This window comes from Pteropus alecto, unplaced genomic scaffold (genome assembly GCF_000325575.1).
Source record: "Pteropus alecto unplaced genomic scaffold, ASM32557v1 scaffold156, whole genome shotgun sequence".
Taxonomy (NCBI): Eukaryota; Metazoa; Chordata; class Mammalia; order Chiroptera; family Pteropodidae; genus Pteropus; species Pteropus alecto.
Window position 1 is genome coordinate 2330476 of NW_006437746.1, and position 25060 is coordinate 2355535.

A 25060-nucleotide genomic window follows, 5' to 3' on the forward strand; every position below is an offset into this window, starting at 1 on the left:
AACTGTCATTCGGTCCTCCTCAAAATTCCTATTTGTAAAACCTTGGCAGTCATGAATCTCACCTGCCTCCTTCCAAAAAGTGAGATTTAAAAATCTTTGTTAACTCTCATGTGTGTGCGTGTGGGGGGAGTCAGGTGTAACATTTTCTATGTTTCCATTCTCTCAAAAAACCTTACTACAATCCCAGGCAAGTATTACTGGTCCATTTTATGGTTGAACAAATTGAGGTTGGGAGAGTTCGAGGGGTTCCCCCACGGTCCTCTTGTTGGTAAATGACAGAGCTAGGTCTTAGTGCCAATGTGTCTAAGTCTTGTGTACTTTCTTTTCATCCTGCAGGTTCTTAACCTAGAGTCTTCGTCTGGCTTCGGGGAATTGTCTGGAAAAATTCATGCATTTTTCTAGAAAGAGAGTCCATGGCTGTCATGGAATTTTCAAAGAGACTCAAGACTCAAAAATTATTAAGAATGCACTGTCTGTTTTGTCTGGCATAGAGCAGGCATTCGACATTTGTGTGGCAAATTGAATCAAGGATAAGCGATGGGTAAGGAGGTAGGTCTCAGAGGGATAGCGCTCTGTTTATCCAGAAAAGCGCCAGGGAGATGGAATGACCCCATGCTGCAACAGCTGGGGTCCTGGCCATGGTGACTCAGAGAACACATGCAGAAGTTGGGGAGCAAGCCAGGAAATTTTTACGATAAATAGATAGCCCAGACCCAGGACTGACGCACGTCGTCCAAAGAGAACAGGTACCTGAGAAGTCTATAATAGAGAGAACTCTGTAGAATAAAGAGGAATTCCCTGCCCCTCTCCTGGACTTGGAGTGTGGTGGCCAGTTGAGGGAATCTTGGGTCTTCCCTGGATGAATGGACCCTTTAAGACATTCCTAGAAGCAAAGGAGTGAAACCTGTCTGAGGAGATCGCATTTATCCACTGACGCAACACTCATTATAAAGTGGGACAAAGGGGAGGGTTGAGATTCTGACCTTCTGCAGAGAAGATAAATAAACATGAGGCTTCGGCGAAGTTGCCAAAACAAATTTGGAGATCAAGGAGCATCATTGTCAAGCCAGTTGTCACCTTGGTAGCTGGACCAGTTTTCAATGTACTCATTTGGGTATCTTAAAGAATGAGACATGCATGATGGTTTGACATCCATTCAGAGACGCAAAGTACACTCAGGACACTTTTACCCTAACGACAGGGTATCACAGCCCCTCTTAGCTAGAAAGACACAAGCTATTAGAATGTGTAAAATCAGGTTAACTTGGGCGGTAAAAAACAAGAACAACAACCCCAGGCAGGCTTCTAGTTGGAGATATTTTTGGTCTTTGTGTTGAACAGGATGTGTTTAGAGAAGCGATTTCCGTGGACGCTGAAACACAGAGAAACTTGGTGCCCAAATAAGAATGAGGGGAAACAAGAGCCTGCGTGTGTATCCCATTTTAAAGAACGAAGCCGGAAGCATCCATCTGGAAAGCAGTCAAAGAAAACAACTGCCTGCTGAAATGCTGGTACCAACGCTTCTGAAATGGAGCAGCAACTTAGCCAAACTTTGCTGGATAACAGATACATAGGCTGGCCGTGTGGGAATGAGTTGTATGGGGAAAAAGTTGGGAACGAAAATCTTTAGCAGCTAAATAGTGTGTGTGTGTGTGTGTGTGTGTGTGTGTGTGTGTGTACGTATATTGTTACTTATATGGTTCTAGAAGAGAGAGAGAGAGAGAGAGAGAGAGAGAGAGAGAGAGACACGGGGGGTGCAGGGGGAGAGAGAGAAACAGAGAGACAGAGAGGGGAAAAGAGAAGCCCAAATTCTGTTGTTGAAAATGCTCTAAGTTTAAAATTCAGCCCACAATCCATCTGAGTCCCTTTCAATAGTCTTCGCACTAGACTCTGGTTGTGGCAACTCCTTGAGGGGCAGTGAGTATAATAGCATGGGGGAAAAACAGGATGTTCAAGATCCTCGAGAGATTCTTTATCGAGTTACAGTGAGGAGGAGAGGTTCAAGCAGCGGTGCTGGCATGATTTTAATTCACCCAGTGGAAAATTATTGACGCATATTTCGTATAATTAGGATCAAGAATGGATTTGGCATCCTTTAAGGCAAATGCCCCCAAACGCGAAGCCGATTCAGCTGGCATGATTTCTAGTATTGAGAACAGCAAGTCTGGCAACAATTAACTGGGCAAGAGGAGACAGTAGAGAGACCATTGTTTGGCTACCCTCTGCCCAAATCAGGGCAAAGAATTGTAGCGCTCCAGCAATTAGCAGGATAAGGGGCCCACTGGAATACAGAACAATGTTGTGGGTACTGGCTTGTGCCTGGAACATCTAGGGAAGCTTTATGAATGTTAATTTAATTGTGCAACACGCCAGGAAAGTAAGGGGTCCTTGTTTTACAAACACTAGGCATGCTGGGAACTGGGCTTCTTTGAGGCTCACTCAGTGTCTTGAGGGGTAAGTCGACTCTAGACTTAGATACTAAGAGAGCCAAAAGAAAAAAGAAAAGAAAAGAATAGAAAAGAAAAGAAGTAAATGTACAGCACGATCAACACAGCTGATGAGCAGAAACTAGATTTGAAACATCACCATGATGCTTAGCACAGATGCTTCCCTTCGGGACCAAAAAAAGTTGTCCTGAGCTTTAAAACTTTCAAGTTGTATTCAAGAAAGGATGGCAGCGAAACCTCCAAACCAGCTTGATGGCATTCTTAGACCATAAGCCTCCAGTGAGCCTGGCTCCCTGTCTGTGGAAGTCTGGGGTTCATCTGTGTAACATCTTGGCTCACTGGCAGATGCTATGGAGGCAGGGCCAAAAGGCCCGTATGGCATTACTGTGTTTGCTTTGCTTCCTGCTTGGGCTACTCCCTGTCGATACCTTGGGGATAAGACCAAGAGACTGGTCTCCAGGCACATTCCAAGGAGAGTATTGGGAGGCAAAGTACCGAATTCTATGACTTATGGCAGAGCACATAAGTGGGTGGGTAGAAAAAGGAAGCCTCATATACAGAGGTGACGTCATGTAAAAAAAGACTCAAATAACGGTGGCTCAAACAAGATAGAAGTTACTTCTCTCTCCTGTGACAACTTGAACGTAAGCTATCCAGGGCAGGTATGATGGCTTATGATGGAGGGACCCGGGCTCTTTCAGTCCTCGTTCTCTACTATCTCTAGGGTGTTGCCCGCATCTCACTGGTCCAAGATGACTCACCACCAGCACGTGCGCATTCCAGCAGCGAAGAAGAGGGGGCCATTCCTCTACCCGAGAAGAGAACAATCTGGATGTTCCACACAGCCCTTCCAGTCACATCCCACTGGCCGGGAGATGGTCGTGAGACCACACCTCACTGCAAGGGAGACTGGGAAATGTCATCTTCTCCTTTTTCCCTCTGGGTAGTCACGTGCCCAGCTAAGACTCGCATTTCTATGGAAGCAGGAGCGAGGCAGTGTGAAGGAGTAGGGTGTGATGACAACCAAGTCTCTGGCTCCCTTGGAGAAGTCTCCCAACCCACACTCCTTCATCGGTTGCTCCTCCTCTTCCTCCCTCTGAACCCCCACAATTCCTTCCCTGTGCCCCACAACAGCACCTCCAGACGTCCTCTTCGTCACCTCTGCGTTCGCCCAGATTTCATGGCCTCGCTCTGGACTCTCTCGTTCTCTTTTCACATTCTCTTCTTCTCTCAAATTACAGAAACTTAGAAATAAGGAAAGAAACAGTTGCGTCTTGCGTGAACACCTGGGGAGCGTTTTTTTTTTTCCTGGATATAACTCCTGATATTACATCGACCACTTTAAACACATACCTCCCTAAATATCGTGGGGGCTCTAACATTTTCCTGTACCCTGTGTACTCAAACACACTACATAAATCATTTTAGAGACACAGACCAAGGTTCACTTGGTTCTGCATGGCAGTGACATGGATATCTACACATATGGGAGACTAAATGTGCACACGGGCGATGTGTAGACCTACAAGACAACAGGTCCCCAATTTAATACCAACCAGAGAAAGCCAAATATCAAATATGCCCCTCTAACCAATCCTGTAAGATGCCCACTTCTCGTTACCCACCTCTGGTTCCCCCATGCCACGGCCTCCAATCAGGGCATATGCCTGAAGCCTTCCCTTTCTCCACCATGAAGCTCCCTCAGCTCTCTGCCTGCCTTGAGTTTCTTCCAAAGGCAGGCGATGGTGCTGGCTCCCTTGCTACTACAAGCTCTGAATACATAGCCTTTGCCTGTTCTGATTTGGGTGGTCTTCATTTATTTTCACACTCGCAAAAAACTCTCACCGAGCTGACTGTTTAAGAGAACTGCTCTTAATTGCTGTTTTCTGTATGTATCTTCCCATCGAAAAATTTAAAACCCTTACTTTGCTCAGCCTTCTGAATAAAGAAAGAAGTGGCAATGTTAGGACACATGAAAGGAAAGCAAAGAACACAGTAAAATAAAGATAGCGCCTCCCATTTTGATGGGTAGTATAAGAACTAAGCACTTCTCCCTGCTGGCGCATTGGAAATGCCACGCGCGGACTCAGGAATAGTTCTGTCATTTCATGAAAAGGCCATAATCACAGAGCTGAAAAGGAAGACGGAAAGGAAACATCCGGAGAAGTTGTACTCCAGAGCTCCTGGGGCCCTGTGCCACTCCCGAGCATCTGCGTGGTGGTCAGGGAAAACAGACGAAGGCATTGCTGACGCTAAGTGCTAAAACTGTACTCACAAAACCCTGCATGTACCATACTTTCCCCCTCCACGCCTCCACCCTAGTAACGCATCTCTCCGTAGTGGTCCATTTCCTATCAATGTACGTCTGGCCCGGGGCCTCCCTGAGAGCCACTAGAGAGTGGTAGGATCATCTTCCCTCCCGGTCCCAGGAGCTCTCAGAGCATCACAAGGAAGGTTCTTCATTTCCCTCCCTGTAGCAGGGAAGCACGTCATGCAAATTGAACCCAGACAGTTAGAAAGCAGAGAACTCTCCCGCCAACAAACTGACGTTCCTTTTTTTCTGTTTTGAAGAATTTAATTCGGTGTCGTTCTAGAAATAAAATGGAACTACCCACCCCCCTGCCCCACCCAGTGTTTTGGCTGAGTTTTGACCTAACTTTGAAGGCATTAAATCTTTTAAAAAAATCAAATATAAAAAGTTAGAGTGAGATTTAAGATTAGAATCGAGGCATCACTAAAAGTTGCAGAATAAAAATACTCTTTGTGTCCATAACACAGGGCTGTCCTTCCGGATTCCAAAGATGAATTTCAAGTGGGAAGGATAAGCCCTTCGGTTCGTACTCCAGAGAGAGTGAGGTCTACCAGAATAAAACCTGTATTGATGACTTGACACCGAGCAAAAGATCCCTGGGGCACTGTGGACTGACACTCGTGGTTATCAGCAGGGCCATAAAGAGATGATGAATGAGAGGAAAGATAGATGCTAACAGACGGTGGATATGAGAGTCCACCCAATGATGTCGATCAGTTGCAAAGTAGAAGACAAGACATTAAATATGAATGCCGGGAACCAACTAATTATACGCAACTGTGTGCAGCAGGGCTTCTCACCTTCCAGGCAGCACATTACCCGTTAGGTGTCACCAAGCTTTTCCATGCTTTCTTCATTAATCCCAGGCAGCTCTGGGAGGGAGTTCTAACATTTTCCCCCATTTAGAACTGTCCGCGGATGTTCTTATCCTGGCACCAAATGTAGTTTCAATGTCACCCCAACCATCGCCTCTTGACTGACAGGATCTTGGCATGGTCCCCACACCACCCCTGTGCAGGACGCGCTTAGATGCTTACCACTGAGGCTCTTGCCCCTTCCTCATCATCAGCCACGAACGCCTCTCTCATTCCTCTCCTTCCTTGCCATCTCTCCTGCTCTCCACCGGTCATGCTTTTGGTGGCTCAATTGGACTCTTGCCCTGGCCCCTGCTGGTGGCTCTCTGTCCCACCCCCTCCCTCCCCTGCTGACAAGCTGCTCCCCATTGCCTTCCAAACTCAACCACAGTCCCCATCCTGACATCCCAAGACCCCTCCTTCCGGCCCAGCCCTCAACCTCAATTCCTTGACAATCTTTGAGGCACGCTCTTGTCCAGCCATACACTTTCTGGCCAATACTGCCTTTATTCAAACCATGTTTTGTTATGAGATATAACATTAAAAAAAAAAAAACCACTTAAGATGTAGAAAGCAACAAGAGAACATCGCTCCCACCCAAGCGACTTGAAAAGACAGATAATCTACAGTCATATGTTTTCTGGAGCCCATTAGAGAGCTGAGGTCACAAGGAACCCAGGTGAACTAAATTCCAAAGATGATAAGCCCCCTTCAAGGAGATATGGCATGCATCACTGTTACACCTGTGGCTGAGCATGGACAGAGAAGTTGTTGGGGGCCTCTATAAGACATAGCATGAGAAAAAGAAAAGTACAGGAAACAGACCTGTAGAGCTGAATGAATGACTGGCGAATAAGCACCTGTATAATTGCCACCCAGCTCAACACTCAGGTCCCGACCCTCCGTCTCTGCTAAGCAGAGCAATTCTACTGGTCTTTTGTGGTAAAGCCTCTTGTGCTTTCCTTCAATCTTTCTACCACTGCATGTGAGTCTGTAATTGCTACGGTTCAGCTTACTTTTCTTAAGACTTTGTAAAATGAAATCCTACAGTAGATCTATAGCAGCCGGCTTCTTTCACTCCACATCGTGTGCGTGAAATTCTACTATGTTGCATATAGCCATAATGGAGGCCTGTGCATCTATGCTCCTGACTCCTCCCACATAGAATGCCTGTCCCCCATCAGCCCATCCGTTCTCCACATCCATCTGCCAAAGTATCACCATCCTTAGCATTCGATACAAATGCCCCTCCCTCCTCTTCCAAGAAGCCCTCCCTACAGCCCTGCATAGAAGCTGTCACGCCTGCGTGTCACTCCTCCAACACTTTGAACTTCTGTTCCAGTTCTTTGCACCTATGCTGCTCTGCACGATGGTTACTTGTGCTGCATTTTCAACATGTTGTAGAGTGTGTCCTCAAAACCAAACAGCTGGACTATTTTATTTATGTGGGATCTAGCAGAGTACTTAGCACTCAGCCAGGCACATGTCAGAGATTCAATGACTCCAATAAAAAGGTGGATCTAGCTACCAAACTCTGCCAGCGTAAAACAAAAGTGCCATGGGCTCCATTGAGTCAGACCTTGGCAGTGCCCGGACGTTTTTCTTCTCAGTGTTTGATTGTCTCACATGCTCCTATAGACAGAGGAGCATCTGGAACTCACTAGTAAGACCGAGACTTGCTCCAGAAGTTGCTGTGGGGACTCAATCCCCCATTCAAAGTGTTTGCATTGTACCTCTTAAAGTGACATGTAGAACATCATCTGGCTCTTTGAGCTTCCTTATTATTTGGATTTTGGGTAAACAGGAGTTTTCTCTCTGGCTCCTTAGGATTAAATAGTTTGGTACGTTATTTCAGTCTGAATGAAAATGGAACGATGTCTCCGACATTGCATTTTGAGAAACGGAAACTGGAGAGTCGAACTTGGTGCATCATTGATGATCCGTGATGGAATTAGAAGTGGTTGAGAACCTTAAAGAACCTGCCTCCTTGCTCTGAACTGGGACGTGGGTGTGGAGGGGGAATCTGAGAAGCGTAGAAGCTGAACAGGAGCCCAAAGCACCAGGTCCCATGACAATAGGCATGGGGACGAGTCTCTCAGAGGCTGCGGCAGAGTCCCCGAGGGGCTGTTGCCTGGGAGCAAGGCTCTGCTTGGGATTCAGCCCTTTATCTCTGTTATTATTTACACTCCATGGAGTCTGGAAGCTGAACACACCCGTAAGCCAGGAGGAGGAAGAACAACTTATCTCCCTCAAAAAGACAAGCAAAACCAAAGGACACTTACTACTATCACCAAACTATTAACAGTGGTTGCTGTTGGCAGATGGGCTCTTGATGGGGGATGGAAGGGAGTGTCTTTCTGTATCATACTCTCTGAATTGTTTGCAACTTTTTATAACAATGAAAATATTTGATAAAGGAAACACAGGAACAAAGTACAAGTATGACATCGGTTTGTTAGCAAGCATGGAGACATTTGCCCCCAGGCTCTCCCGCTTTCCCATTCAGTGTTGTATACCCACCATAACCAGACACTCATCACCTACCACAGCTTCTCCCCGTGCTGTTTCCCCCCCACCCCCACCCCTCCCTCTCGCCGTGCCCTGCAAGAAACTCTTGGCTGGCCAGGCCTGGGAAATAGCTCTCTTATTCCACCCAAACCTGCCCACACCAAATCCATGCCATCAGCTCAGGGCCTGCCTTCACTGGCTGTCGCGTTTGATAGATTACTCCATGATAAAGTATTAATGCCTGGGCTAATGCCCGAATTTCCTGCACCATGGACTAGGTTTTTAGAATTATATGCTTGATGCACCATTTTATATAATGATCCCACTTCTTGGAATGTATTTCAAAGAAATCACCCAAAGAGGGTGGAGCGGAGAGGGCTGACATCCCACCCAGACACAAGTACAGTGCCAGAGCACTAACCCCACCCCTGCTGGCATGTTAGCAGCAAACAGCTCACGGCCGATCCCTCCCCTGGGACTCACTTGCTGACTATGTGCCATGGTCCACCACCCAGGGCAGCCCTCAGCCCCGGCCTCCAGGGGGGATCAACTCTGTGATGCAATTCACGTCCAGAGGCCCTGCAGGATCAGATTGAAGCCTACTCCCCTGAGACTCCCTCTGTGCTCAGCTCCCTCCCCTGCCCCCTCCAGCCTCCCTCACTCCGGTCCTCCTCAGATCCCCCGCCTCAAGGAACCACATGCACCCGAATCCCATCTCAGGCTGTGCTTCTGGGGAACCTGACCTAAGACACAGGGAAAAGTTACACTCATGAGAAAGGTTTATTACACAGTCATAAAATCAGAGAGAAGCTAAGCAGATGCTGATAAGAGAGATCAGCTTGAGCGGGTGAGACTAGGGTAGGAGACTTGCTTTTCACCATAAGCTTTTTTATTCTCTTTAATTCATTACCATGTGCTTGCATTACTATGATTTCAAATATTTTAAATTTAAAAACAAAAATAAACATTTATCTCACCTCCAAATAGAGCGATGGTCTGCATTTAATGGTCATCTGGATTTCATTTTGGAAAGTCAGTCCAGAAAAGTCAAAAGTTTTGTCGGGCCTCAAAGGAAAATCTACACTCCAGGTGAATTCATCTCTCTATCTGTAGGTAGATAAAAGGTTCATATCATTTTCAGCTAGAATTTGCCTGTTTACTGACAGTCACCGAATCGCAAATCAGAATAGAGTGAAAAAAATGGGGCTCTGACTATTTGTTACTAGAGGATATTAAGATTATTGTAAAACCATCCAATGCCAGGAGCACACAATGTGCTTTTAAATTAAGTGACAAGGAAGGAGAATTTGAGGAACAGGATTGTCAGCTGAGCAGAAGCTCCAAAAGGCACTGGCCCCATGGGAACTGACTCAGAAGGAAAGCAGTTTCTGCCTCTGCATGGGTGAAGCACCGTTTGGGAGCCAGGCAACGTCCTGTCTGTGAGGTGAGACAAGGAGGCAGAGGGGCCGCAGCTCTGCCACGTGACTGAGTCGGCCTCACCGTGCTGTGAGACAGGGATGCCAGCTGACGGAGGCCTGGGGACGTGGCCCACAGGGGCCAGTTCATAAGGCATTCATTCAGACAACCTCCTCTCTACCGGGGACTGTGAGAGGTACTTGGGACACGGTGGAGAGCAATGGAAAGAAATAAAGTGTATCAGTCAAGGACCTTTGATTGCAAGCAACAGAAACAGAGTTTGTCTAACAGTGACAAATGAATTTGTTGACAGGATAATGAGCACCGGAATCACAGGAAGGCTGTAGGACCAGGTTGCAAGCGGGCAGGAAAGAAGGCAGCTCTGGATGCAAGACTGAGAAAAAGAAACTGCAGGAATGGTCTAATAGCAGAAGAATCTGGTCAGTGCTAACAGGATAAAAACAAAATAAAACAAAACAAAACAAAACAAAGCCTTCAGCCATTTCTTTCGTCTGGCGTGTTCCAGAAGAAAGGATTTCAGAGGCCACGCAAAGGTCACGCACACCTGTCCCTAGCTGTGTGGGGATGATCACAATAGGGATCACATTTGTGGGAGGTGGGGCTCCCCAGGCATTCCCGTCCTGACAAGACCACATACTATGGTGGGTTCCCCAACCGAGGTGCCCCTGAGAGGGCGAATGGGAAGGCTTCCTGGGGGAGGTGAGCACTCAGCCGTGATGTGAAGCATCAGTGCCAATCGGCCCACCCAACGCGGGGGCCAGGTGAGGAATGCTCTGGGCAGAGGGCACTGCCAATGGCCAGATGCTGCCTCGCCTGGAGCATTTGGAAACATAAGAACCATTTTACACGGGTCCTTATTCTTAAAGGAGTCATGCAGTTGATGGCATAACCTCAGATGATGCCTTGGAATACGGAGAAATCGGCCGTAAAGTAAAAGGGACCCCTAAGGATGGTGTCTGCATAGACACAACGTAGTCTGGTCACTTGTCCAGAGTGGCCCTGACAGATGGAAGGGCTGGGGCTAAGACCCCCGCTCTGCTGCCGTGTGGCCATGAAGAAGACCTGGCTTCACTTCTCCAGCTCTCGTGGAGGATAATTTCCTACCTGCCTGTCCTGCACATCTGTGGTTTGACAACTCAATGTCTGTTCCCCTTTGTCTGGTAAGCCTTCTAATTTTTTGTTCGTGGGCCTGTCTGTCTTTATTCTTCAGGAGTAGAACTCAGCCCCCCGCGACAATGATTGGTTCAAGGGCAGGCACGCACCCTCGGCCAGTCCAATCAGAATGACTCTTGGCAATTTTTGTGGAAGCTCCTAGAACAGATTTTTATTCTTATCCACTGAGAAAAACTCCGAAGTTAATCATTCTGCAGCCCTCTAGCCTTCGATATGGAGAGAGCCACCAATGGATGGCAGAGCTGAGAAACCAAGAGAAAACAAGTCCTAATGAGACTCTTTCAGCCTGTGGATGAAGCTAGACTTGAGGCCGGAAGATTCCCCTGGGTTTTTCCATTACGTGTAAATTCTTATACAGGTTGCTGGTTTCACGCAACGGAAAAATCGAAACAGACAAGCTCTGCAGAGGCTGAATGTCCAAATCACCACCTTGACCCCAGGGCCAAAGTCTGAACGTCTTTCAGATGGACTCCGTCCTCCATAGCAACGGCCCCTCTGAGCAGCGCATTCAGTCACCAAAGCCGCCATCAGATACGGCCACGCTGGCGCATTGAATCAGGTGGTGAGGAAACGGGCGGGTCCGTCTCGCCGCTGTGGGAGCTGCGTGGGCAGGCAGGCCAGGCCGGCAGGTGGCACTCGGCCCAGCAGGAGTGACGGCAGCTATGCGCCGCCATCCCTGTGCCAGCAGGCCACGGCCACGGCCACGACTGCCTCTCAGAGAGGCGTTCCTTCATGGCAGGTGCTCTGGGGGCTTGTGATGACGCTTCGAAGGACACGGGTGGGGCCAGGGGAGAAGTGCCATCATGGCAGCGGCCGTTTGTGAGGGCAGCAAGACCTCCTCTTTGGTGTGCGTTTGGGGTGCTTGTGCCAGCCCCTCTCCAAAGGGGCTCATGTCTCCCCCACCCCTAAAAGGGTCACTATCGTCACGGTGATCATAGCACTAACAGCAAGAGCACTTGCATTCAGCCGGTGATGGAGGGTCCACCCGGCTTGGGCCCACATCCTTTCTGTGCTTCTCAGTAGCTCAGAGTGTGCAGACGTTGGAGCCGGAGGTCGGGGTCAGGGTTGAATATTGGTAGTTATGTAAACATGGGCCAGTGGCTTCACCTCTAGGGCTCAGTTTCCTCATCTGTCAAGTACAGATAACAATAGCACCAGCTTCGTGCATTGTTTTGAGGATTTGATGAATTAATCCTCAATTTAGGACAGAGAACTGGCTTGTAGTGAAGGCTGCGGGTCTGTGGGAGAAGCATTAATCAACCAGTCTGTTTTTAGCTGAATGGCAAAGCTAGGCCTGGGATCAGGTCTTCTGACTCTCAGATCTGCTCCTGACTCGGCCAAGAACACGAGGTGTAATGTTCACACTCCCCGGTGCGGCTCGTGCGGGCACACACAAACCCCCGGAACACAGATGCCTCTAGAGGAATCTCCCGCAGGAGCTCCATCTGAGTCAATGGCACATTGGGCTCGTTGTCATTAATGACAGTAGAGGAAGGGTGTGTCGACATCCGCATACCCTGGTCTACAACTGCAGCCAGCCAGGGAAACAGAACAGAGCTCCAGGGATTCAGACGAACATCTGAACCGACAGTCATGGTGGCAAAAACTTGAGCCTTCTCCACCCACGTGATGTGAGTGAGGAGGGTCTTGGACATGTGACTTCTACATGGGGGGGTCTTTGTGTATCATGTGGACACACCCTAAGTTTATATAAGAAGTAGAAATGAAATGATATCCATTCCCACTGGATCGGCTGCCCAGATCTGTTAGTTTATGATCCTTTGGGGGTGCCTGTCTCTCGAGCTGGGTGAGAGGACATCAGAACTGAGGTGAAACATTAGTCACCCTGAATAATTCTCCACTCAGCTTTGGATAAGAACAAGTCGCAGGCAAAAAGGGACAATTCCGCCGGCGTGACAGCAGCCTGCTGGCTACATTGTTGCAAGTCTTCAAAGTGATCTCTAACCTTCTGTTATGCCCCTTTGTGATCCATCTCCAAGTGGCCACAGGGAAGGCTCTGTGAAATCTGACAATGTCATTTGCTTGCTTAAATCCTCCTGGGATTCCTGCGGCCTAGTGCAGCACCATTCGATAGAACTTTCTGCGATGATGGAATGTTCTATATCGGTGCTGTCCGATATGATAACCCTGAACAACGTGTGGCCATTGAGCACTTAAAATGTGGGTAGTGTCTGAGGAATTGACTCTTTGTCTTTTATTTCAATTCATTGAAACTGCCACATATGGCTAGTATGTAGCTACCATATTAGACAGTGCAGATCTAGAGAATGAAATTCAAAGTCCCAGGCATGTCCTAGCCCTGTTTGAGTGACCTTAATTTTTTTGCCAGAATTCTGTCACACTGGGAATTCCAGCCACAGCAAATAACTTACAACTCCCTAAACCTTGTGCCCACTTCACACATCCATGCTTCGGCATCTGCTGTTCTCTCTGCCTGGAATGTTCTTACCTCTTGCCCAAACATGCCTGCAAGCTGCCTGCCAGCCAAACAACCCTCCTTCAAGACACAGCTCCAGTGTTACCTCTAAAATCAAGCTCTATCAACCACCCCCTGCCCTCCCCGCACAGAACGAACCACCATGCATGTGGCACAGACATGCTGGATAGCCCTTCTGACACTTATGTGCTGACACGTTTCCATCTGCTCCCCCCTATGAGTAAAGGCAGACCCCTGGAGAGAAGGTTCTGCGTTGTGTTCACCTGCAATGCCTGGCACAGGGCCTGGCTCCTATCAACGGTCACTAGGTAATGGCTCAAGAAATAAAATTATTGTAGTGCCCATTTGTCATAGTTTGGCTGTTTTGCACCCAACTTCCTGTCTTGTTCTGCCCCAGTCACTCTTTGGGACTTGTCTTTGTGTGTGGCCTTGGGCGTTAGGGAAAGCGGAAGGGCAGAGCCTTCTCTTATTTCTCAGGCCAGTCCTTCCAGGTGCTGTTGAGAGCGTGAGGGATGCGGTGATGCCAGGGCAGATGGAGGTCACACTTGTCATAGCAGCAGCTCAGAGGCCATACTGTGTTTGTTGCCCACCTTGCCAGATCTCTGAGATTGGTTCTCCAGCCTCCTGTCAAACAAGTGAGCCCCTGATGGCCTTCCAAAACTTCACTGAAAGAGCTGGCTATCTCTTGGTAGTTAGCTACCAAGTGATACCTAGCACCAGTCATGCAGATATGTGTCCAGGTCTACAGAATCCGGATTGAAGGAGGAAATGGTGTGTCCTTCTGTGAAAAGACTCACTGTGACAAGGCTGAGTTGTCACAATACCCAAAGCTGAGGTTGAAGCCAGAGCAGTAGAGCCAGAGGCAGCAGAAGGGGACCCACGTGGCACGTGAGTGAGGTATAAATGACAGAGATCGGAGGTTAGCCTGTGACGGGAGTGGAGAGCACCATCCGCTCCAACCAGAGCGACTGGATAAACTGGGTAACTACCTGCTGGGTCATCCCAGCAGCTGAAGGAGTGGAGGTAGATCACCTGGAGACTCCAAGTGATGCTGAAGAATTGTTTCGATAGGGACTGAGAAACTGAGTGCCATGGTGGGGCTCAGGCATACTATTAGCAAGCATTATTGGTTGGGTCTCCATTCTTTTAAGTAAGCATCCCTTCAAATACACTGTGAATGGAGAACTTCATTCATCCATTCAACAAAGTTTATAAAAGGCCTCTTCCTTTGCACAAGGGACCATGCCAAGACTCTTTTCCACCTCGGGGCCTTTATCCAGGCTATGTCCTCTGCCTGGATATTTCTTTCGGCCTTGTCTGAACAACCCCTATCCACCATTCACACTCAGTTTAAATGTCACTTCCCTATGGAAACCCTCCTTGATCCCAGATTAGGTCTCCTGGACCCTGGTACCACATCTTATAGCACTTGTTAGAGCTTTAATTGTATAGTTAGTTATTGGTGGAGTTCTTTGAAGAAAGACTCTCTTCCTTGCTAAGTGGCAATCTCCGTGAGGGCAGGGACAGTGACTGTCCTGTTCCCAGATGAATCCTCAACACTGCACGGCGGAGCGTGTGACAGTCAAGAAGTAGTTGTTGAACGAATGAACAAAGGAGGGGTCGAAGAGGAAGAAGGAGCTACAGCACTCTCTCCCAGCCCTCTGGGTGACCACGGTATGACATTCGTCCCCGCTTACTTTCTTTGCTCTTAAACAAAGGAAATAACAAGCGGCCTCTCCAGGCCATTCACTTGGGGCCCTGAGACCTTGCACCCCTGTCAAGCTCCAGCAGGGGACCCCTGCTGTCTTATCCATCCCCTAGGATCCCACACCTAAACCTCTGCTACATCTCTGCAAACCTCTTCTGCTAAACTCTCTATGGCCATTTCTGGTGCTTGTGCCCCCTCCAAATCCATATGTTGAACTCCTAATGCCTGATGTGGTGGTATTAGGTAAGACCTTTAGGCAGTGCTTACGTCACTGGGCCCTCATCAGTGGGCTTAGTCCCTTATAAAAGAGGCTCCAGAGAGACCCCTAGCCCTTTTCATCACGTGAGGACACCTGAGAAGTCCATGACCTGGAAGAGGGGTCTCACCTGACCGTATTGGCACTGTGATCTCAGACTTCCAGCCTCCAGAATTATGAGTAATAAATTTTTACTGTTTATAATCTATTTGGTCTGCGGCATTTTGTAGCAGCTTGAAAGGATTAAGATACCTACTATACCACACTTCAGACGTGAAAGTTGTAGATATCCGATGCTTTCTTCTGCAGCTTAAATAATATAAATGATATAAATGCAATATTTTCTTATTAGTATTTTGCACATTACACTTGGGGAGAAAGGAGATGTAAAAACCGAGCACCAAGTCTACGCGATGTCATACCCTTGATGGGATCCTGGACCTGAAAAAGGACCTTAGTGGAAAAACTGGGGAAATTCAAATAGACTTTGTAGTTTAGCTCATAGGATTGTACCGGTGTTAATTTCTCTATTTTCAGGAATGTTCCATTGTCATGCAAGATGTTAACGTGCTGGAAGCTGGGGGAAGGACATAGAGTTTCTCTATGTCTTTCAATGTAAATCAATAATTATTACAAAATAAAAAGTTTATTTGAGGAAGAATTCATTCAGTTTCTTCTTTCAAGTGCTACAAAATAATGAGTTCTGGGCGGAGAGATGATGGGTGACTTTTATCGTCTTTTTTATACCTTCTCTACTTTCTACAATAGCATGCATTGTTTTTTAACTTAGAAAACAAAGTGCTTTTATTAAAAATAATGAAATTGCTTGGTTTAGAAAAGTACGTATGGTAAGTTTTGTTTTCAGTTGAAAAGACAGTGGTGCCACTAAGATCAAATTGTAAAAGACTTACTTAACCCATAATCTTACTACCACAACCAAACTGGATTCTCAATTTTGTATGTAACTACTCACGTGCAAAGATAATTCTCCTGAGCTGTAATCGGACCTGGGCTGTCAAGTTTTAATGCACGCGCTTGCTCGTATTTCCTGCAGGTCGAATTAAAACAGATTGGATGGTCATCTCCAAATGACAAGTGCTCAACACTCGCAGCAGCTGATATAGATCATGAAGATACTCTGAAGGTGTTGAGCTGGGTCTTTCGGTTCCCTTCAAGACCTCCTGCCGTTGTTACAGTGGGGAGGGTGCGGGGGCGGGGGGAGGGGGGAGGTGTGGTCAGGTGGGACTGGAAAGGTCACACCTCTCCTGCCATGGTGTCCCAGAGCACATCCTTGTGACACCACTCTGAACCATAGCTGCCCACTGCAGGGTGGGAGAAGCTGCCTCTGAAGCCGGAAATGCAAAATGGGCGCTAATGGGAACCTGCTGCTCTTAACGTCATTCTAGAATTGAGTTTGGGAAAAAGTGGGTGGCTCCATCTCCTGCAAACTGAAGCAGAGAATGAACTATTCAGAGTCCAATAATCAACTTATGAGGCAAACATGACCCAGGAATGCTAGGGTTTGCAATGCTCTATCTCTGCCTTACCCCATCCTGTATTCTCATCTTGACCCAATTTGTCAACTTCGTTTCAAAGACCTCTCCAAAGCTGTATGAGCTAATCCGAATCCGGTTAAAGATTTCTTCTGCCAAGTTGGAAAAAGTGCCATTTCGCACAGAGAAAATTGACACTGGCTTTGTCTCTCTGAATACACTATCCTGGTCCCACGAATGTGGAAAGTGGTCCTTCGTCCACTGCAGAGTGTAAGCAGCTCTGGGGCTGCCTGTAATTTAAGACCACACTTCTGTCCCAGGGAGGGACCAGAATGAGCTCCCTCCTGCCTGGGGCAGTGGGGGCCTGGCACGCCGGGGCGGTGTTGACCTCGGATTCAGGCCCACCCAGCCCTGGATCACTGGCTGCATCTCAGACACCTGTGCTTGGGACCATGGCCTTGGCCCTTCCAGCTCTCACCCCATGTTTGTTCTTCGCTCCCTTGCATTTGAGATGCTGGGCCCCTCCCTAAAGCCACTAGCAGTTGCGATGGACCAAGTGCCAGGTCCTCAGACTGGCATTAAGGTGCCCTCAGGCTCTCCTGATGCCCCATCTGAGGCCAGTCCTCCTTGCTGTTCCTCACACAGCACGTCTGTCCCTCCTCTGAGGTCCTTCCTGCACACATTGAATTTCTACCCATTTCAAAGCCTGACTCAAGTCAAGCTTCACAGTAGGGCCCGAGGACCAGCAGCATCAGCGTGTGGGAGGCACAGAATGCCGGGCCCCACCCCAGACCTGCAGCGGCAGAATCAGAATCAGAACCCATGAGTGATTCACCTGCGCCTCCCACCTGGAGAGAAGCTTGTGAATGAAATAGTCGCAAAGTGTGGGCCGTGGACCATCAGCAAAGGCAGACTCACTCACTATACTGAAAATGCAGATTCCTGAACAACATTTCAAACGCACAGGAATTGGAACATCTGGGGGCGAGATCCAAGAATCTGCATGTTTGACACGCCAGAGTGATGGTATGTTCCATATAAATGGTAAATTGTCTAAATAAAAATTACAGATTTCTATAATAAATTGTAATAAGTTATTTCAATAATAAATTTTATTACACTAATTATAAATTTTATACATTGTTATAGACATGAGATAGTACTTATATATGTTATCGTATGTGACGATTTTTACTTTCTACATGAAATACGTTGTAAAAAATCAAAACATTACCAAGGAGGCCGATGTCTCGTTTGGCCACCAACCCCTGCAGCTGTCCTGTGTCCAAGAACATCTTCACTGTGTTTACACACACACCTATTTCTAGAGAAATCAGGTATGATTACTTAGTTTGCAGTTTTACGTAAATGGCCCTTTTCATGTCATTCTGCTGTTTATTTTCTCAGCAGCATGTTGTAAGGCACCTTCTACGTCAGGAAGCGGAGAGTCGCGCCATCACTTTCAGCTGCGTCACATGCCCCTGTACACATTTTTAAGCCAATAGAGGGCAATTCGGTTATTGACGGTTTTTCTGTAGTGCCGCAGAGAACGTGCTGGAACACAGCTCCTGTTCCAAGGTGTGCAGGTTTCTCTAGGAAAGAAACCACAAAGGGCCAGAAAGTAGAATGGATGATTCTGGAGGGACGAGCGTTTGCAGTGGTAATAGCTCTACTGCCTGAAAAGCCACAGCCCTTCAATCCTTCGTACCTTCAAGTTTAATCTCTTTGTTTTGAGGTTGATTTCGCATAAAGTCTGGAACCGAACGTTATGTTTTGGCATCAGAACTCCTGCTACAAAGGCGCTAGAACTCACGGTCCTAGTACCGGTAAGCTGACGTGCCCCTTCTAAGCACCTACTTAATCCTGACATCGACAACCTTTGAGGTTTGTATTATCATGACTCCCAGAACGCCGGTCCCAGACTGAAGCACTGACCAAGCTTGGATGGCGAAGAATCAGCCCATCTAAGATTCAAAGTCGGCGTCTGCTGTACCCCCTCGTTTGCTGTTCAGAATCCTGGGTAAACAAGGCCGGCCGGATCCAGAGTCACGTCATCGAACTGAGGTTTCTCTCAAGGCTTTTTCAAACCCATATATTCATAATAGACTTGTCTTAGGAATTCATCAGGAAATCGCCCCCACAAAAAAAGCCAATAGGATTTGCAATGCAGGTGATCCTACAATACGGTGACAACACGAACCGGGACCTTCGTCTAGAGGGTCGTGAAGGCCTGACGGGAGGTGCTGCAGCAGAAACAGAGGTTTTGGGCAAGTCATCATAAGCACTATTAAAAACAAAAGAAACACAGGCAATTTTATTTTCCCAGGAGTGAGTATGTGCCCAGGCCCCCGCATTTCAATCTGCACCCTGTGAAGTGTCGGTGACTAAAACAAAAAGACCCTAATGTCATGCCCCTTCTCTGAGTAGAGCTCTCCCATGATTCTCTGGAGTTATCACTTTATATATTGAATTTAAAAACAGTCCCAATCCTCAGACCATCAAGAGTGCAACTGCATTCAGCCTTTTTTTTTCCCCCCCTTTGGCACCTTTTACAGAGAGAAAATGTGTGACTTTTCTTGATGAGCAAACAGCCAAAGGTGTTTAGGAAAGGTCTATCATTTTTCTGGTGGCAAGACACCCTAAACGAAATTCATTAGCAGCTCTTCTGTTTGGAATTTTAAAATATTCTTTGACCTACATAAATTCCTTGTTATGTCCTCTACTAATATAAGAAAATTAACCGACACGCGCTATGGCTACTGAGCAAAGCAGCAGCATAGAGTAATGGAAGGGAGCTTAGAGACTGTCATTTCACTGTTGAAGACATCAAAACCCATGCTCCATCATCTGCTTCTACTCTTCCTACGAAATGTTCATGTCCATAATTTTGTGACTAGTAGATTCTACTTTTTAGACATGAGTCGAGTCTTATCTTTAGTTCTACACATAGATGTCATTTAATCACGTTTCTATATTTGTCTACCTTCTAGAAAATATAAGAGGAGTTGCCAGGACAGGGAATTGGCTATGTTTTATGAGCAACTGATTATAATGAGTCTTACGGGCAAACACTGAGTGGGTGACCGCCAGCTCAAATAAATCAGTTCCTTTCTCTACTTCTCAGTTTTCTTTCTCCAAATGTACATGACACAGTATGCCCGTTCGTCTATTCGTCTGACAAATATTTGTTGAGATCGTCTCTATGCCTCACACCAGTGCAAAGTGAATAAGAAAATGCTGCAGAGGCAAAAACTATCAGTCAAAAGCTATACACACATCTACCTGTGAAGACGTCCTTTTTTCCCCTCCATCTATAAAACCCATGCTCGTGCATAACTACACTATGTATTGGCACATACTCTAGGACACTTTGGCATCAAAGGAACTGTAACTTCCTTGAGGGCAAGACATGGCTTAGAGTTTTCATATTCCCTATGCTTAGGATGATGGGTAGTTGGCTCTGAGCCCTAAACATGGCCTTAGGCCCAAGAGTCCCTAGCCTTTCTTCTTTTCTAAATGGCCTTTCAGCTGGAGCAGGTTATTGTGAATGTCAAATCTATGATGGCAATGAAGCTGATATTTTCCTACCAGAACGACCAGTGGGTGAATCTGCTGAAAGTTAACCTTTTTTAATATTGATGATTTGAACTTTTCAAGCCTGAGTTTATAGACATTTGGGGACAGTACATTCCATGTTCATTAAACCTCGATTGGCTTAGTCTGGTGATTTTTTTTCCTCCTAGTTTATAATTATGATTAGCCCCTGAAGTCTGAATTAGGCCCTTTTGGTTGATTTCATCTGGTGTAGAGTTAGGTACAGTTCGCTGACTATAAAAGAAACCATCCCATTTTCACTTTTGGTTTGGATTTGGTTGTTTTCTGGCCCTTCTCTTGGCTCTGAGCTCCTACAAATACTCCACTATCTCAGATAACAGAGTTGACTTCTTAGGATGTATGGGGATTATCATGAATAACCCACACCCATCCTCCTTATGATAGATTGAGATCTACTAATGAGCTTCAGGTCCAGGCAAAGGGCCCCTGTTGGGAGGGGCCCTCAGTACTGACTGGGGATCAGAGTTTAGTCATCTTCTGGGTGAGCCAGGTTCCCATGCCGTGTAAGTGTGTGTGTAAGTGTCAGCTCTTGCCAGCTGTGTTTGTTCCTTTCACCACGATCTACATACCCAAATTTCCTCTGTTCAAAGGAGCAGAACAGAGTAGTAGATGAGGAGGACAAGTAAAACCTCAGGCTGGTTATTCCAGAAGTGATGATGGGGGCGGGGAGTTGGGAGGAGAGGGAGAGAGAGAGAGAGAGAGAAGAAAACAAGAGTGAGGGATGGTGAGTACCTGCATAGCTCACACCCCATCTCCTATCCAATCTTGCAATCACTTTCTGAAGACTAGATGGTTCCTCTCTTTTCAACATTATTAAGTTAAACCTTGAAGACAAAGGTATTTAATCAACACCTTAATGGGTAGGATGGTCTAAATTTAGAGTCTCAGTTACTGGACTTTTGAATCTTGAAAGCCATTCATTTAACTACTTGTATATTCACTGAACAAGTATTCGTTGAGTAGCTGCCATGTGCAAAGCACTGAAAGACCTCCAGTCTCTACCTTGGAGGAGCTTGGAATCTAGAGCGAAAGTAAGAGGCGGTAGTAATAGCGTGTTGTTAGAGCTATGCCAAATGACTTGTGGTGTGTTATGGAGGCCACATAATCCAGATTTGGGGTAGGGTGGGAGGTGGGGGTGGTCAGAGGCTGTGACGTTGAAGCTAAGACCTGAGGGACATAGAATTAAGCAATAGGGTGGGGGAAAGATGTCTGGGTTGGCTTTCCATCACTGTGGTTTATAACTTTGGGGGTTACCAGGAAATATGAGTATGACCTCTGGCCAAAGGCTGACTCAGAGTGGTCAGAAAGGCTCAGAAAAAACTAAGGTTATTTTCACGCGTGGATTACCATGCATACTACAAACTTTTGGGCCAAAACTCAAGAAACGTTGAAGATACTTTTGGGCTTCCTTTTCTTGATTCAGCAAATTAAAAACTGCAGGAGAATAAAAGGAAGAGTTACTATTTCTGCAAATGTGAGTGCTAAGGATTTCATGTATTATTGTTGTTGTTCTTGTTATTATTAAAAACATCATGTTGTCCGTGTTATATAATTATATAATTATATAATACGATCTCCTCTGCCTAAAACCGATTTGAATAATGTCTTCTAGAAACATACACAAGTGTCCTTACAGAGAACACTATGAATATGTTGCAAGAATTGGGTTTGGGGGAGCATTGGAAATGGCACATTTGGCACTAGTAAAGGAAGGCCCCTCTCATAAAGTAGAAGACTCTGGAATCAGCAGTAAGATTCAGAAGTAGCACTGGATTCAGAACCAGAAGGTGTAAGTTCTCAGGAATGGTTCTGAAGAATTGCAGCCCTAGCCCAGAAACTTCAGACGTTGGGGTTCCAGTCTCCGCATGTGTAAAACACAGTGGATTGGGCTCTGTTCATATAGCCCCCAAATATTTATTGATCACCTACTATGTGTTAATATCATCCTAGGTATAGGTAATGCAGAAAATAATAGGAATTGAGTCTTTGTTCTTGATTAAGAGTTGGGGTCGGGGAGATGGCTCACGGTCTGGTGGAAGACGATGGACAAGTAATTAGAAATCAAGGGAAAGAACAAAGTGTTCTTGGGAATATGCAGGAACAAGGGAGAACCAACCTGGGGAGTTTCACAGGAGGACAAGAACATGGAAGACACGCTGGGCCAGGACTGGCATCTCTAAAGCGACCTTAACATCCTCTACTTTAAAGTATAGATACATGATATTGCTCTGCTATATCCTTTGACAGAATTTTTAAAAAATGGCATTCTCATTTTTATTGCTATTGGCATCTAGAATGCAAGAAAATCAAAATAATCTTAAAAAAAAAAAACACAACTTTTTCTATACAATGTTCGACCATACATAAAAGTGGAGGAAAAAATACAACGAACCTTTTTTGGATCACCTGATTTTGTTTCCTTTATAGCACACCCACAATTTTTGTTGGGCTTTTGCTGGAATATTTTAAAGCAAATTCCAGGCATCATTTCCTTTCACCCATAAATATTTCACTATGTATCTCTATCCAAGAATAAATAGCTTTTTAAAAAAATATAACCACAATGCCACTATCTTGGGATGTGATACTTAGAACGTACCAAATTTTTCTAATGAGCTCAAATAATAATTTTATAATTGTTTCATTCAAATCAGGATCCAAACAAGATCTACACATGGTATTTGACTGAAAGGACTCTGAAGTTTCTTTTACTTTGTAACCGGTTTCTCTTCCCTCCCTGGTTTTATGCTATTCTCTCGAAGAGGGTGAGACGTGAGTCATTTGTCCTGTAGAATATACTACTTTTTGGATTTAGCTGATCGTTTCCTCCCGGTGTCATTTAACTTGTTCTTCTATTTCCTGTAAACTGGATTAGATTCTTGTTTAAAATTTTTGTATAGAAAATATCACAGGACATGCTGTGTACTTTCTGATATATTGTATCAGAAGACACATGATAACTAATTATTTACCTTTTAGAGATGGAAAAACCAACTAGCAGGTTCAGGCGTTATCAGCATGGTCCATCCATGGTCCATTGTCTATCTTTCACCTAATAGTTATTAGTGGCAGTTGCCTAGATTCTTCTGGATTTCATCAGATGTTCCAATGTGGCGTTTTTCTAATCCTATCATTCCTTGACTAGCTCCCATCATCTCTTTGATTGCTCTGAAATACAGTTCATACCAGACAGGCAGGAGAAGTGCTCAGTTATTTGGTTATTTCCCTTTATCAATTTTTAACTCGATTTAATCCAATTGTCCCCTCCTTTGCCAGTGGAAGTCCCTTCGAGCTGGCTTCTGTGTTGTTTTGGCTTGACCCCAGTAGGATTTAATATCTCCCTTGCTTTTGAGAACAAGTATCCATAGCTTATTTCTATATTAACTAGATTCTGAAAATCCTCACTGCCTCCCTTCCTCTTTTTGCCTATTCATAACAAGTAATGGTTTATACCAGGTGTATTACTTAGAAATGCTTTCAGATATAAGTAAGCATAATGAACAAACAGAATTTTCCATTTTTTTCATACACAGAAAAGTCTGGAGCAGGCAGCTGTTAGCATTTGTTTAGCAGCTCATGAGGTCCAGAGCCAGCACTGCTGTGATTCCCTTGGTCTCTCCTTAGTGGTTGCAAGATGGCAGTCCTATTTCAGGCACCAGGCCCAATCAGGGCAGGAAGAAAGGGGAAGGCCAGAACCAGCTGCAGCTGTCCCTTTGTATCAGAAAAGCAAAAGCGTCCCCTACCCCACCACCACTACCACTCCAGCTGAATTCCACCCAGATCTTACTGGCCAGACTGGGTCATATGGTCATCCCTACTTGGAAAGGAGGCTGGGAGAGTGAGCTGTTGGTTTTGCTGGTCCCTATAGTCCAGTCAGGCAAAGGAGTGAGGGTTGGGAGTGAAGATAGGGTTGCTGTTTCTGGGAGAGTGGTCTTGAGTCTTGAATCAACTTTCCCTAACCTGCTCTTATTTTTATTTTTTATTTTTTATTTTTATATAATGCCTAACGCTCCTGGATTTTGAAGTAGGGTGGGATAGTTGAAAAGAATTGTGAGCTGGAAAGTTTTATTCGCAAAACTTTATTCGCAAAACTGTCCTAAGGAAATAAGCATCACCTGTTTTGACATCCGTGCCCTGATGGCTCAGCTCAGCACTGTTCAGTTATCAGATGCCAACTTCAGCTGTGGGGTCTGTGCTGCCAACTGTCTTGTCTCCTCCTGTCTGTAAGGGAACAGACCAGTCTCACCTTCGTCAAGACAGACACCTCATTTGATCTGTAATCATCCATATGCTGCTGCAATATCTCATGTCCAGTTTCACCAGAGGCCACCCAGCCTTCACTCTGTTATGGCAAAGAGCAGTGCTAACATTCGCCCAGCCCACTGCACTGATGTTAAAACAATGAGCTTATTCTGCACTGACAGCTACACTACCAATGCCTGGAGCCTCAGAGTCCTGCTCCTTTGGGCATCCATCCACCCTGCCTACAACCTCCTTACGATCCAGCAACTGAAGACTAAGGCCTGGCCTAGCAGGGGCCTTAAGGTCCTAACCCAGACAGCACTACGGCCATGCATTCTGTGTCTATACATCTAGTGGTCATATGGCTCTATTTTAGAGTATTCGGAATATCTTCCATGGGAAAGTATACTTTGGTTACTACTGGTCATTTCTCTTGACTGTCCATGGCTGAAGGGCAAATGGGTAGTTAATGATAACTCAGGGAATGGAGGTAGATAATCCCATCACTGACAGTGATTTTCCTCAAGGCTAATAAATAAGTCACTTGTTAGATCATTT